The sequence below is a fragment of the Alosa pseudoharengus genome, unplaced genomic scaffold (genome assembly GCF_046254945.1).
Source record: "Alosa pseudoharengus isolate Yale_2024_CS ecotype anadromous, Long Island Sound unplaced genomic scaffold, YU_APseudo_1.1 YU_APseudo_1.1_scf_15, whole genome shotgun sequence".
NCBI lineage: Eukaryota > Metazoa > Chordata > Actinopteri > Clupeiformes > Clupeidae > Alosa > Alosa pseudoharengus.
In genome coordinates this window covers 31,628,949-31,643,753 of record NW_027468620.1, presented here as the reverse complement: position 1 = coordinate 31,643,753, position 14,805 = coordinate 31,628,949, and the positions used below count along the sequence as shown (strand labels likewise).

The window sequence follows — 14,805 nt, the reverse complement described above, 5'->3', positions numbered from 1 at the left end:
AACATGATTTGCTACCACGTAACAATAAGCCGCTATTGTTATTAGGACTCAACACGCTTTGGTGGTATTATATGCTGTGGGCTTTAATTAGCGCATTTCGGGTAGCCTATCCTACATCTGGGCAATACTTATTGAACAAATTGCAGTCTACATGCCATGACAAATATTACCAGTAGTACTGACCGAACATGAAATAGATTGTTTACAAGTTATGGTAATGTTATTCTGGCGTGAACATTGCGCTTTCATCACGTTAGCACCCTATGATTACAGCTCGTTATGTCTCGTCAAAATTAATTGATGAAGGAAGGTTCGCTTTATCCCAGAGAACCATACTCGTTTCACTTAGGCTAGACTAAAACAGAAGAGAAGAACTTGGCACTAACCATGTAGTCGTGTTTTCTATAGCATATTTGTTAACCTGTCGTTCTTTGAACAAAAATTTTGGGATATGTCTGCGAGGTGTTTAGCCAAGTTCCATGCGTAGCCTACTGCTTTTAAATGACTTTGAAACATATTTCACAAACGGGCCTCTGTGTACCTGATTACTTGCCTTCACTATTCGCGATGTATCCTAAATAGTTGCAGATTTCACTTCACCTTTTGTTTTATCCACAAGGCCGAGGACGGTCGGCTAAGAACTACTGTATGTTGACGTTGGCTGCACACTCACTCACTCAGAGCTGCCTGCTTGACACGCCCACTTGCCTAGATGCGTGCAAGGAGCAGTGAGAGCAGCAGTTCACGCAGACAATTTTAATAAAGTATCGATTCTAAAAATGTCGGAAATCGTATCGTTTTTTGCGTGAAGGCATCGTGATACCTTTTTAGTATCGATACACCGTGCAACGCTACTTTTGAATTTATTTCCTCGGCATATTAGGTCATATCATAGATTATTATGGCAATTATTTGAAGAGTGAAAATAATAATAAGAGAGTTTTTGAAGTCAATGTCACAAATGCTGATTATTCAATGATTCATTTGAATTTAAATATTTAAAATACTTTCACAGCAAAAATTATATATGCGATTAATTTAGATTAATTAATCACAGAGTATGTAATTAATTAGATTAATTATTTTAATCGATTGACAGCCCTAGTAATTATATATACATATATATATATATATATATATATATATAGCTCTGGTAACAAGTTAAGAGACCACTGCACATTTTTCTAAGGTCATCCTACTGTTGCTGAGTGACATTCGAGTGAGATGGTCATATTCAACATATTAAAAATTAAAAGACCACTGCAAATTTGAATATGACCGTCAACTCATTCGAATGTAAGCTTAATGATGGCTAAAGATATATTTTATATACCATATAGGCCTATGCCATAATATATCAGTGTTTCCCATACATTGCCTTATTTGTGGCGGCCCACTACAATATCAACATTGACCACCACACAATGATTCTCCAGGTTGTACAAAATTGTGCTTAAATCTGGTTAGCATCATAACCACACTGCGCTAATTTGCTAAAAACTGTTGCATTGAAGTTAATTCTGCAAACCTACCACCACAAATAGAATTCAATTATGTGGGAAACACTGTATATTAAATAATCACTATGAATACAAGGAAGCATTGGCCTATAAAACTTGTGCAAACATGATGTCAATGTGCAACTTGACATTAAACACTAACGTGGTTCGGCTCACACATTGAAAAGTGCCGTGGTTAGCAGCAGTGACCGCTAACTGGTGTAAGACATCAGCTGCACAACCAACAGATAAGAACATATGACGTCGCATACACACAAAGTCCTGCTTGCAGATGTGACTTGTTTCTCTCTCTCTCTCTCTCTCTCACACACACAGACAGACAGACAGACATGAGCTCAGCCCCAATACCACCCCACTTAAAGATATGCCCTCCTGCATCCAAGCACAGTCCAGCTCCGCAATAGATATGACCTCACAGACTTTAACACCCTTCCGATGGCCAAGAGTTTTTCCCAGGGACACGGAGTGCAGCCAGACATGGTGGAATCTGGAAGCCTGTCAACTGGCAGTTCTCGATGCAACGGGATGGAATGTTATTTAAAGGGGAAAAGGAAGACCAACACTTGCAACGAGGAGAAAATGAGAATTGATTATATACACTACCAGTCAAAGGTTTGGAGACACTTAGAAATTCCCATTCCACTCCATATACAGAATACCAGCTGAGAGCATTTGCATTGTTTTTTTAATCAGGGCAGCAGTTTTTGGATTACATTATGTGCTTACATAATTGCAAAAAGGTTCTCGACTGTAGTAGAAACAAATGGCTGATCTTTAATGCAATATCTACATTGCCCATTATCAGCAACCAGTGTATCCAATGTTGCAAAGGCACATTCTGTTTACTAATCTGATATCATTTTAAAGGCTAACTAAAAAAACTTTGAAGAACCCTTTTGCAATTATGTAAGCACATAATGTAATCTGAAAACTGCTGCCCTGAGTAAAAAACAATGCAAATTATCTCTGGAATCTGGTATTCTGTCTATAATGGAGTGGAAAGAAAGTGTCCCCAAACTTGAGACTGGTAGTGTATATATTGATAATAAAAAAAATATAGTATACCATGAGTAGGCTACACTCTTGAAAACATTTTAAATAAGGTGTCACCAGTGCTAAGCTGCTAAACCATCCATAGCACAGACTGATTTTTCTGTAACGTGCTACATAAAAGTGGCACTGTACAGCCTTGTAAATTACAAAACAAGATTTTGGGTTTCATTACCCGGGAACATAATGATGTACGAATGCCAATATGAATGTGTACTTGTCCTGCACAACAAGTCACTTTACAGCATCTGCATAATACATTTATTAAAGGTGCTTTAAGTGATGCCACACGTTTTTTAGGCCAAAACATTTTGTCACTTACTGCAAACATCACCTAACCAACCGCTAGCTGTCTGTGTCCTGAAAAAACGCGATCTCTGTGGACAGCCCAGGCTCCAAAAACGGCAATAAAAACAACCTGGGCAAACCTAGCCCATAAAAACATAAACTATTCCAGCAAATCACAGAAGAGATGTGTGTTTAGGAGAGTTTCAATGGCACGGGAGGAGCACGGGAGGGAGGGGGAGGAAGTAGCGAGCTAGCTCTCTGTTTTGTTTGAAAGTCAACAGAAGTGACGTTACCCAGCATCACTTAGAGCACCTTTAATAAGAGTAAATCCTTGTGTTGTGATTGGACACATTATGAGTCGCTGTTAGGTCAGACATCAGGGGCTGGTAAGCGTCAACTGGTAGTCTATGTGTCAACAGTCACAGTAAAAGTCGTTCTGACCTCAGCTAACCCAACGGACGTCTGCACAGATTCATAGTCCTATGCAAAAATCATGACATTTACACACAATAAAAAGGATGTACAAGCCCTGCATCACACAGATTGAAAGTGTAATGTTCCTTATAACGTATAGTGTCTACAATGTTACCTGTAACTTTTTATTTTAGAGACGTGGCTATCTAATGACAGCATTCATTCTTCTACCTTAAATGAAACCTGTAACAAATTCTGAAGTCAAAAGGTTTAAGTTGCAAGTGGTGGGCTTAAATGGTGCCTGGGTTTAATGGGTACGCTTACCTTACTTAATACTGATAACCGTAGCCGTAACCATAAAAAAGAAACTTCAAGAGTGACAAAAATAGATGAATAGAAAATAGAAAGTGTCCACACGCTGGACATACCGTTACAACCTGAAGTATTCGCAAAGTGAGCTTGCTGTGATGCTAGTCAATTTCCTCTAACAAAACAAACCAGTTTTTAAATGTAAAATCCGGTGGAGGCAAGAGGCAAGTTCAATAAACCCTTACGAGTGAAAAGCACCAGCACACACAGATAGTCACTTTCTGAAGGTAGGCTGCCACAAGTCTCTCGGGGCAGGCAGCATATGCCACAGGGTAGGCGAGTCCTGTGGGAGACTCGTCCGAGTTCAAGGATGGCACCCCAGGCCTCGGGAGGAAGCTCAAATAAGCTCTTTGTTGTGTGCGCCTCTCCACGTGAGGGTGAGGAGGTCACTGGGCGCCCATGCGCACACACACACACACACACACACCATAAAACCCAGGACAACTCTCTCAAACCCGTCAGATGAAAGAAGGGGAGGGAGGATTAAAAGGCCATCACTCGGCAGGTGGGGAGAGCGCAACCATAACCAACCTGCATTGAGGGTGTGTGTGTGTGTGTGTGCGTGCATGAGAGACAGAGAGAAAAAAAGAAAGAGAGAGAGAGAGAGAGAGAGAGAGAGGTGGGGAGGTCCTGTGTGAACCATTTGTGAACAAACAGACCGTTAAGCTTTGACTACGACCCCAGGCCGTGGAGGGTGACCAATGAGGACATGCGGTGGGTGACGTGATTTAACATGTGAAACTGAAAATATTCTGCAGTGGGTGCGCACACTGGCAACAGTAGTAACTACAACAGGTCTTCAAAAAAAACTAGGGCTGTCAATCAATTAAAATAATTAATCTAATTAATTACATACTCTGTGATTAATTAATCTAAATGAATCGCATATATAATTTTTGCTGTGAAAGTATTTTAAATATTTAAATTCAAATGAATCATTGAATAATCAGCATTTGTGACATTGACTTCAAAAACTCTTTTATTATTATTTTCACTCTTCAAATAATTGCCATAATAATCTATGATATATTATCACATACAAGGCATTTCAGGCCACAGATATGACCTAGGGGACACAATGAAAATAAATTAACACTCCCCTCAATGTCAACACCTATTTCTTTGCATTGATGTATATAGAGCACATTCCTTGCTGCAGACATTACAGGGGCCGTTTTTTAAAAGTAAATGTTCCAATCAATGATCCAGGCAGCACGTTTTCTTCTCTCCTTCATTTTACAGTCTAATTTTTACTGACTAGAACTCGGGGTCAAAGGTCATACAGAATCTATTAATCTGCACTAATTTTTTTAATCAGTTATTTTTTCTCAAATTAATTCATTGAAATTAATCAAAGTTATTTTGATTGCCCTAAAAAAAAAAAAACACAATCTGAGTGTGTCTACACATGTGTCAGTGAATGTGTGTGTGTGGGTGTGGGTGTGGGTGTGTGTGTGTGTGTGTGTGTTGGCTACACAGCATCAGCAAATTCTGGAGCCCTCTGAAGGAAACCTCCAGATTACGCTGTGACTGACTGATCAGGTCACACGCTATAACAGTGAACATGGCGGAGGCTTTGTCTTTCCCACTCCCCTCCCTTCCCTAGTCCAGGGTTTTTTTTTTTTAATTACCAAAAATGTAATATAGTGTTCATAAATATGTGCTGATTACTGTGTAATTACTATAACCAAGAGATCGAGGTATTCTTAAAAGCTTAGAATGAGTCCTTTATATCTACATAGAGTGGGGAAGGTGACCTCAAAGTGTCCACCAGGTTGCACCACCATATTGGTAGGGGCAGCCGTGGCCTACTGGTTAGCGCTTCAGACTTGTAACCGGAGGGTTGCCGGTTCGAACCCCGACCAGTAGGCACAGCTGAAGTGCCCTTGAGCCTAACCCTTCACTGCTCCCCGAGCGCCGCTGTTGTTGCAGCCAGCTCGGGATTAGTGTGTGCTTCACCTCAGTGTGTGTTCACTGTGTGCTGTGTACACTAATTCACAGATTGGGATAAATGCAGAGAACAAATTTCCCTCACAGGATCAAAAGAGTATATACTTATACTGGTAGTGCCCGAAAACTGGCATACGTTTCTCACATTTAACTGTCAGCATGGCCATATCATTTAACATCATGCATATTCACAAACACACAAACACAATCTGAGTGTGTCTACGTGTTAGTGAGTGTGTGAGTGTGTGTGTGTGTGTGTGTGTGTGTATGTTAAATGATGTGGCCACGCTGCCAGTATTCACAACTCTGAACGGTGGTCATCACAGTACTTCGTACAAGTCCTGTTCTTCACTGGCTCACTGTGATCTTATTTGCTTGAGACATTAACAGCTTTACTTACAATTTTTCTGCCTTACTATCACCACGCCATTATTCATTACAACATACTTCAGGGTCATTCCACGTCAGTTCAACCAGGGCCCACGCACTTAGGTCTCAAAAAAATTACCAGGTGTACCTATGTTACCCAGGAGACACACTGTAAAATTACTCTTATGTAAGATCAATACTTTCCAAGATACAGCCAGTTTTACAGGGGGAGGGGGGTGTCGATTTTGTTCGTCCTCTTTTTTTTGTCAAAGTTCACACATATATATATATATATATATATATATATATATATATATTGAACGCAGTTTACCTCTCCTTGACGGCCCACACTTTAGGAAACAGTGCTGTAGGCTAACTAATTCAGGCTACTTTGTAAATCTGAATATGCCCTCAGTTTTCCATACATCATGGCATGCCTGCTGCTGTCGTTTGCATGACTGACATTGAAATAGGCTAATAAGGAAGAGTCTGTACATAGGCTACTTGAGAAATATTTAGAGGGTGTGTGTCATTGTATGTTTTCGTAGTTGCATGTTGTACTCAAATAAAAATGTAAGGGCTACCGTATGTTGTACTAAGAGTTTGGAAAGCTAGGGGCGAGAGAGAAGTATAAAGTTGGTTGCAATCTGTGATCTCACAGCTTGATGAGAGGAATGTAGAGCCCGACCGATAAAGGATTTTGAAGGCCGATACCGATACAAATATTTGTTGATTTAAAAATCCGATATTCCGATATATCGGCCGATATATATTTTTTTTTTTCAGAAACGTGCAACAAAACATTAACAGATTCCCTAACATTAGTTATTTGTAGTTATTTATGAGTATTGACTAAAATAATATGATAATGCATTTCAAAAACAAACTTGTTTATTTTTAAATAATATTGTCACAGTGGAACAGAGGAACATCAAAATATATTAAAGTTCTGATAAATAAAATTTATAAAAATAGAAACTTAAGATATGAAACTTAGTTTTTTAAACAAAAACACAATAACAACAACAAGTTTCATAAATATAACTTTGAACTAAGACTTAACAATTACAAAAAATAATGATGACATTATTACTATCATCATCATTTGTATTATCATTAAACAAGATTAAGGTCACTCTTAAATGTTTGAGTGTGCGTGTGTAATAATTAGTCCCTATTGCCTTATAAGCTACCTTATAATTACAATGTCAGCTTGCTTATCCCTTTATCTGCACTTTTAAAATTATTTCCATCAAGCTACATCAAACCATTTTCAATCATCAGTTGCTGCCTGCCTTTTAAAACATACTATTTAGTGATTTTATGTATCCATTATGTAACTCCATTATGTAACTCTGCTGCGGCTGAACGACAGTCTGAAGCGCACACTTGGTGTCATTGGATTTCACACACGTGTAAAAGAAAAGCTAACTTTTATGAACAAGCTACGTTTTGCACAAGCTACGTTTGATACTTTTTCTCTATGTCTAAATGTTCACTCCTCTCACGTCTAATTTACATTTTACAATGCAGGGACTGTAACTACAGATATACTAGTAATAAATCATTACTTTATTTAGGCAGAATAAGTTCGTTGCGGTTTCCAAGCTCATTAATGTTAATGTTAGCGGTCTTCCACTGATATTCATAGCATTAGCTAGCTTTGTGGTTAGCTAGTCTATGATGAGCCCTAATTTAGCAATGGATAACGTCATACTGCAAATTGTAAAACATACGCTTTTTTTTTTTTAAATAACAGGCCGGGGAGAGATGATACGTCTCACTGCTATAACTGTCACGCTATTAAAGAAATACATCTTCAGTCACATTGTCAAAAGTTAAAAGGACAGACAGTCAACTACACTGTAACAACGTAACGTAATTACTAGCTAATTCCGCTTCACTCCCGGCTTATTTAACAGCAGCAAAACTGGACATTGTTTTCACGCATTTTGTCATGCTTATTTGAGTTAAGAGAACTGATAGGGATGTTCTTTTAATTGTTATTTCAAGCAATGTATGTCTCGTGACCAAATCACCATTAACACACTTCACTGATGATCTCACTCGCGGATAACTGGTTCTCTCTGCCCGAATCTGGCTGGATCAGCAGGTTGCAGGATGTGTGGCGCGTTATACACGAGTGTTGCCAGTAGGGACGGTGTAGAGTGCCCTCTGGAGGACAAACTATACAACGCCAACACTCATGATAATTTTTAAAATATTTTTAAAATATTCATTTATCGGCCATTATTTATGCCGATACCGATAGTTTGGAAAATGCGTAATATCGGCCCGCCGATAGATCGGTCGGGCTCTAGAGGAATGTTCATGTCCCAAGGTCGGTTCGTTCGCCGCTCACGGGCCTCGAACCCGCCACCTTGACACACACACCGGCATGGGAGACAAAACACTCTAACCACTGAGCTAAAAGCCCAGGCTTCCAACTCAGCGGTTAGAAGCGTTCTTAAGGTTAGGGCTGTGAGGATTTACACGGGCAACTAGCACACTAGCTCAGTCTGCCTCCGTTACACTCACCTCCCTAAAGCCTCACTCCCATCCGGGTCACGGCACCAATGTCACAAGGTCGGTTCGTTCGCCGCTCACGGGCCTCGAACCCGCCACCTTGACACACACACCGCCATGGGAGACGAACGCTCTAACCACTGAGCTAAAAGCCCAGGCTTCCAACTCAGCGGTTAGAAGCGTTCTAAAGGTTAGGGCTGTGAGGATTTACACGGGCAGCTAGCACGCTAGCTCAGTCTGCCTCCGTTACATTCACACAGGATAGCTTTAAAGCAAAACACATCATTCTCCAATGTATGCATCACCTCATTGTTAGGCTACAACGCTGCTACTCTGTAGTGACTACATGCTGCCCTCATGGTAAACTTCATTCATGCTTCCTGGAATAGGCCTCCAACAACTCATTACCTGGAAAACTTTCCGAGAATATCGCCACGGCAATATGCTTCTGCACATTTCACGGTATGCTGAATTTAAGGGCTTTATTGACATACAAATGTAAGATGGTGTATGCTATATATGCTTGAGATACAGTACAGAGGGCTCGTGTATCACCAAGGACAAAGGCTGATCATCTCACAGGCCTTCAGCCATCTCTTTGGAGATCCAAAAGGCCTACTCCTTACCCAGTGGAAGTAAGTTTCAGCTTCTCTCAATGTCTTTGTACATTCAAATATAAACCCTTCAGGACAGACAACAGCTGCTCAATATAACACGATAACTTGGAAATTCAGGGGAAGACAACGGGGCCTCCTAAGCATTTTTTCCCCACTGTTCCAAACATGTACAATTAAACACGTCAAAACACTGCAAATTAATTTGTAAACCTTACTACTAACTTTAACTTTAGCCTAACTCCCATCTCCTTTTTCTGAAGTGCTGTACCCATTACCCACGGTCTGTAATAGCAGAGACTCGGTTTAACCTTAATGATTAATGCTCTGTGGAACTCAGGGGAAACATGTTCGTAGCAACGTTGCATGTGAGTTTACCTTTTCTGAAAACTGTTATGAAGCATGTTTATGCCAACTAGATCCAGTAAATGATAGCAGATTAGTCAATTATAGACAAATTTAACATTTCACCCTAAAGCCACCAAACTGATTACATGTATATGACACGAACCAACTCATGAGACATCATTCTATTTGCCAATGTATCTGGCAAAAAGGCAAACGTGTAGACTGACAGCGATACCCATACTAGCACAGGTTGTTATGTTAGCTAACTAGCTAGCTGAGTATAACGTTACTGGGCCAAGATTGAATTCATGGTGTCACAGGCTTCAACTAAGGGTAGCATTCTAGCAGAGAAGTAGTTTCGTCGAGGGGAGCACAGACTACCACGTCTGTTGATACTACGTTTTGACAACAAATTGGCTACTAGTTGCTTACAGTTACCTAGCTGGAATCTGATTCCCCGAGTTACTGTACAGTTGCTTCGCAGCCAGTGTGTTACGAAACACAACTGAGTTAGCTATATTGCTAGCTGCTAATTCGTGCTAGCTAACGAAATAGTTAGCTACTTACGTTTACGTTCTCAGGATGAAGTTATATCTTCCCTCTCCCCTGGCCACCGGAGGTATTTTCACAACTTCAACTGGATGTGTTATATTCGTGCAAGTAGATGAAGATACCTTTACATGAGCTCGCCAACCAGAACTAATGTTATAGCTAGCGGGCAAGCTAATGCAATCAAGGTTTAGCTTCTACACGACCAATTCTCCCTTAAACAGTTCCCGGTTCCGAACAGGGAGTTGTTCGTACATTTTTGACACCACACCAATAACTCTTTGAAGTGTTATGGTTTAGAGGTTCATTAGCTGTGAGAATGGCTGTATTTTTGGCAAAATGATGAGTTAAATTAGGTCGCTAGTCATTACAAACAGATGACGTTCTTTCCTTCGTCTCTCCATTGATGACCCACAATTCTCCCTGGGCTCAATGTCCAGTGCAAGGGGCGGGACGTTGTTTGCTCATGTCCAATCATTTGTCAGGAACCATAAACGCAGTGAGTTTAAATTGGTTTCTATTCTTGTCGATTAGGTTACAGACAAGATAGGCTATGACTGCGTTTGTTTATCATGATACTGGGCAGTTACTGGGCAATATCACTGATTACCAGTGTTGGGCAAGTTACTTAAAAATCGTAATATATTATGTATTACTTATTACTGTCATTTCAAAGTATTTCATTACATTATAATATTACTGTCTCTGAATTGTAAGGCATTACACTACTATTGTATTACTTTTAAGTTACTTTTACCAAAATATCTAGAAATATGGATTTGGAATTCTAAATGCAGTTTATTATGCTCAATGCAGCTCATTGCACTTCTAATGGAGGGTGATGTGGTACAACATAATGACTGAGCTAGGCTTAAGGCTAACAACAGTAGAATGCAATAGGTGCAGTGATGGCTCATGATGCAATACAAGGAACAATCATAGCCAGAATTTTGTTAAAAGAAGACAAAAGGTCAAAGTCTGGTCAATTGTGATAGAAATGCTGTAACTTTAGGCTTAGGCCTACTCATTAAAATCAACAGAGAGCCCACTACTTGTATATTGTAACCCAAAACTTAAAGACATGTCAAGATAGGCTACACAGTGCAGCTACTGGCCATTTTGGTGCCCTAACTGGTGAAATACAGTATTAACCTAAGTATGTCATCATATGGCCAACTATAAAGATGTAATCTGCCTGTTCCCAGGGATGGGTAGTATTTCTGAAACATGTAATATGTGTTTCAAATGCAAAATAGTATTTTGTATTGGTGTGTATTTTTGTATTTTAAAAATACTGCAAAATACTATATGTGAAAAACACAAAAAAAGTAGATACTACACACAGGTGTAATGAATAATTGGTAATTAGGCAACAATGGTTTATGTTTATCGCAATCAGCTAATGTGAGAACAGCTGTGTTCAACAACACTTACAGCTTTTCAGTGACGGCTATTGCTGAAGCATCAGCTCTGGTCTGAAGCACTGGTGTGAAGTGGTACGCAAGTAAAGATGAGCAAGTTTACCTGTGCAAGTTCACATAAGGACACCGACAAAGGCAACCATGTCCTATTGTCTCCATGCCAATCTTTAACAGAAAAATGTCAGATATCTCAACCACAATGACATCAATAGATGGTAAGGTGTTGAGTGTGTTTGAATTCCTTTCCTTGTAACATCCTTTTCTGCATTCCACAATGGGGAGAAGTTCACCTTGTTTAATTAAATAACAATTCTATTTCCTTATTAGCTGCATACTTGAGGTTGGAGATATTAAGGCACGTCAAATCTCTCACATACTGGAACTTCAAGATACATAGCCGTATGATTTTCGTATTCAGTTCTGCACTGGACTTGAATTACGAATTTCGGCACAGATACACAATTATGATTTTGGCCTATTGATTATAATGTGGTTAATTGAAAGCTCTGTCAGTCATTTGGATAAGCATCAGCTAGATGACTAAATGTAAATGTAAATTATTGAATTATTCTTAATTCTGATCACACTACATGAACTTGCATACGGTATACGACAGGGGCCAAATTGTATTGTTTTTTACTATATAGTTTTAATAGGCTAAATGTTTGGGATAAAAAAAAAGCTTTTTTTGCAGTGCTTCCATACTTCCTTGAAAAAAGTATTTTGAGTATTTTCTAAATACAAAAATACAGTATTTTATTTTGATACATAATATGGTTAGGCCTACTGTATTTTGTAGTTTATTTTGATACATTAAAAATGAGGGTATTAGGTATTTTATTTAGAAATACATTCTGATGTATTTTTGCCCATCCCTGCCTGTTCCCAGCATTAGCACAACACTTTGCGATGATTAGCTTGTCACCTTTGAGGCCTAAGTGACTGACCTATCTGGGTGCGTTTGGAGATGCCTGACGAAATCAGACATTGTTGAATAGGCATAATTTATCCTGGTGCCACGCACCTTGCATGTAGCTGTTCGCTTATTTCCTCTGTGTACGAAGTTATTGTAACTGAAAGTAACGATAAAAGGTACAACGCAGGGAGGACTTCTTGTCGCCATGGTCAATGCATTTTTTTAAATATAGGCCTATCTGTGCGTGTGTGCACATAGCGCATGCGTTACGTTGCACATTATGGCAAAGGGGCAATGCCGCTCGTTATAAGTTTCCCAAAGTATATGTAGCAATAAAATAAAATAGAAATACATGAATAAATTTAGATAAAAAAAGCAATAATTGCATGAAATACAGCTTGTTCAGGAGTCTCAAAGCTCAAGTCTCAAAGGTATAGAGATCTTTCGGTTTCACACACAACGTGCACTTAACTGTTCTTCATATCCTAGTTGTCTCTGACAAATTGAAAATAATAAGCGTATAGGCTTATGTCCATCGAGTCAGTTGCAGCCAGCCACAGTCATCTTCAACCAGTAACAGGAGCTACGTTCTGCTATTTGCGCAGATTTTTTCTCCTCAGTGTTGTTTGCGAATATGTATCAACTTAATTTCAGGTTAAAATGCATTGTAATGCGCGTTACTGAAGTTTGTACCGAGTAAAATATTACCCAATTTTTTTTGTAATGCCTTACATTGCCGCGTTACAGCAAAAAGCAATATATTAGCTACTGTAATTACATTACTTTTGTAACTCGTTACTCCCAACACTGCTGATTACATAATCAATTTATAATTTACAGAAATGTGTATGTGTAAATGTCTTGAATTTCCCCTGGGAATTAATAAAGTATCTATCTATCTATCTATCTATCTATCTAAACATTTGTATTCATAAGCATAATCAAGGTACACTGCATGACTGTGGCACTCTCACATCTATCTATACTATATATAAATAAATAAATAAATAAATAAATAAATAAATGAATGACACGTCTGTCTGTCTGTTATTCGTATAATCTCTCAAACCGTTCGTCCGATGGATTTCAAACGTGGCAGGTGTCTTGCTAGGGGCACGAGTAAGTGCAGTGCCAAGTTTGACATTGTTTGGATTAAGAATGCAAAAGATATTGTTAAATATATCAGTAAAAGAAGCACACTTGGCTTTCTCCGCGCTGTACTGTATCCACTTCCCTCTCACACAGCACAGCACAGGACCGGAGACAGAGAGGGTAAGTGGAGTTTTGGTCGCGCTGAAACATCATTGAAAGTAATTGTGGTGAATAATAACTTAATATTAAAGGAACCGTATGTAGGAAATGTATTTCAATTAATCATAAAATGGCCCTGATATGTCACTAGACATAAAGAAATCCTGTTCATTTCAAATACTTATATCACTGACAACAGTAGTCCAGTCAGGATATTGTCATTTAAAAAGGGAAGTTGCAGCCCTCAACTGATGTTGATGTTGTGTTTTGTCATGTCATGTTGTGTTTTGGCCTGATGCGCCCAAGGGGGCAGGCGAACGTTCGGAGAGCGTAGCCGTAGACACTATGGCGGATCTGAGGCTAAATAGTAGACCAGTTCACCTAGCCATCCTCATTGAAGCCCATTCAATTTTGGCGCCACTTTGACATCAAATAACGTTACAGCTGAAGCGTTTTAAGCCTTTATATGAACTTTTTCTATTTCCGGAGTAATAAAACATTGTGTGATTGGCGTCATAACCTCGTAGCTGACTTACAGACTGAGTAATAAACTTTTTTCTGAAATCAATGCTAAAGTGACATAATAAGGATACAGCCAGAGCGGGTGAAAGCGTCGCACAGGAGCAAAATAACCGTATTCTCTGGATAAGAACGAAAGCATCGGAGCACAACATTTCAGCGAAGTTTTGATGGATTGACAGTAGCCTAGTCTATGAATGTGGCGAGTGCTGTTTATATTAAATCACATTTATCTACGAACAACTAGGACATTTAGAACAGTAATGTAGACATGGTGGTAACGAAGTAAGCTACATACCCAATCTCTCGGTGCAGCTATCACAAGAGTTACACAAGTCAGACTACGTGCATAATAACTTACTAATCCAATTAGTAAACTGCTTGAAGCCAAACCTTTGTTTTGTGCAACATTACATTATAGATGAGAAGTTCTTCAAAAGGTTTCCCTCTATATATTCTTCTTTCTCTTCTTTAATTCCTCAGTTTTCCCCTGCCTCTCTCCCAGTCTCTCTCTCTCTCTCTTTCTATCTCCTTTATTTCCTCTATCACTCACTCCCCCTTCTCTCCCTCTCCTCTCTCTATCTCTCACTGTTCCCCCTCTTCTGTCCTTTCCTCTTTCTCTCCACTATCTCTCAACCCCACCTCTCCCCTCACTCACTCTCTCCTCTCTTCCTACCCCCTCTCTCCACCTCTCTTCCCTC

At 39.4% G+C, this 14,805-nt stretch overlaps 1 protein-coding gene across 1 annotated transcript in view; it reads right to left on the bottom strand.

Annotated features, from left to right (window-relative positions):
* ppm1ba (protein phosphatase, Mg2+/Mn2+ dependent, 1Ba) overlaps positions 1–10,409 on the bottom strand; it is a 46,127-nt gene extending 35,718 nt beyond the window's left edge. Inside the window, exon 1 of the mRNA XM_076286250.1 lies at positions 10,016–10,409. The gene's annotated coding sequence lies outside the window, so the exon portion shown is untranslated. The remainder of the gene's footprint in view (positions 1–10,015) is intronic.
* Positions 10,410–14,805: the final 4,396 nt, after the last annotated feature.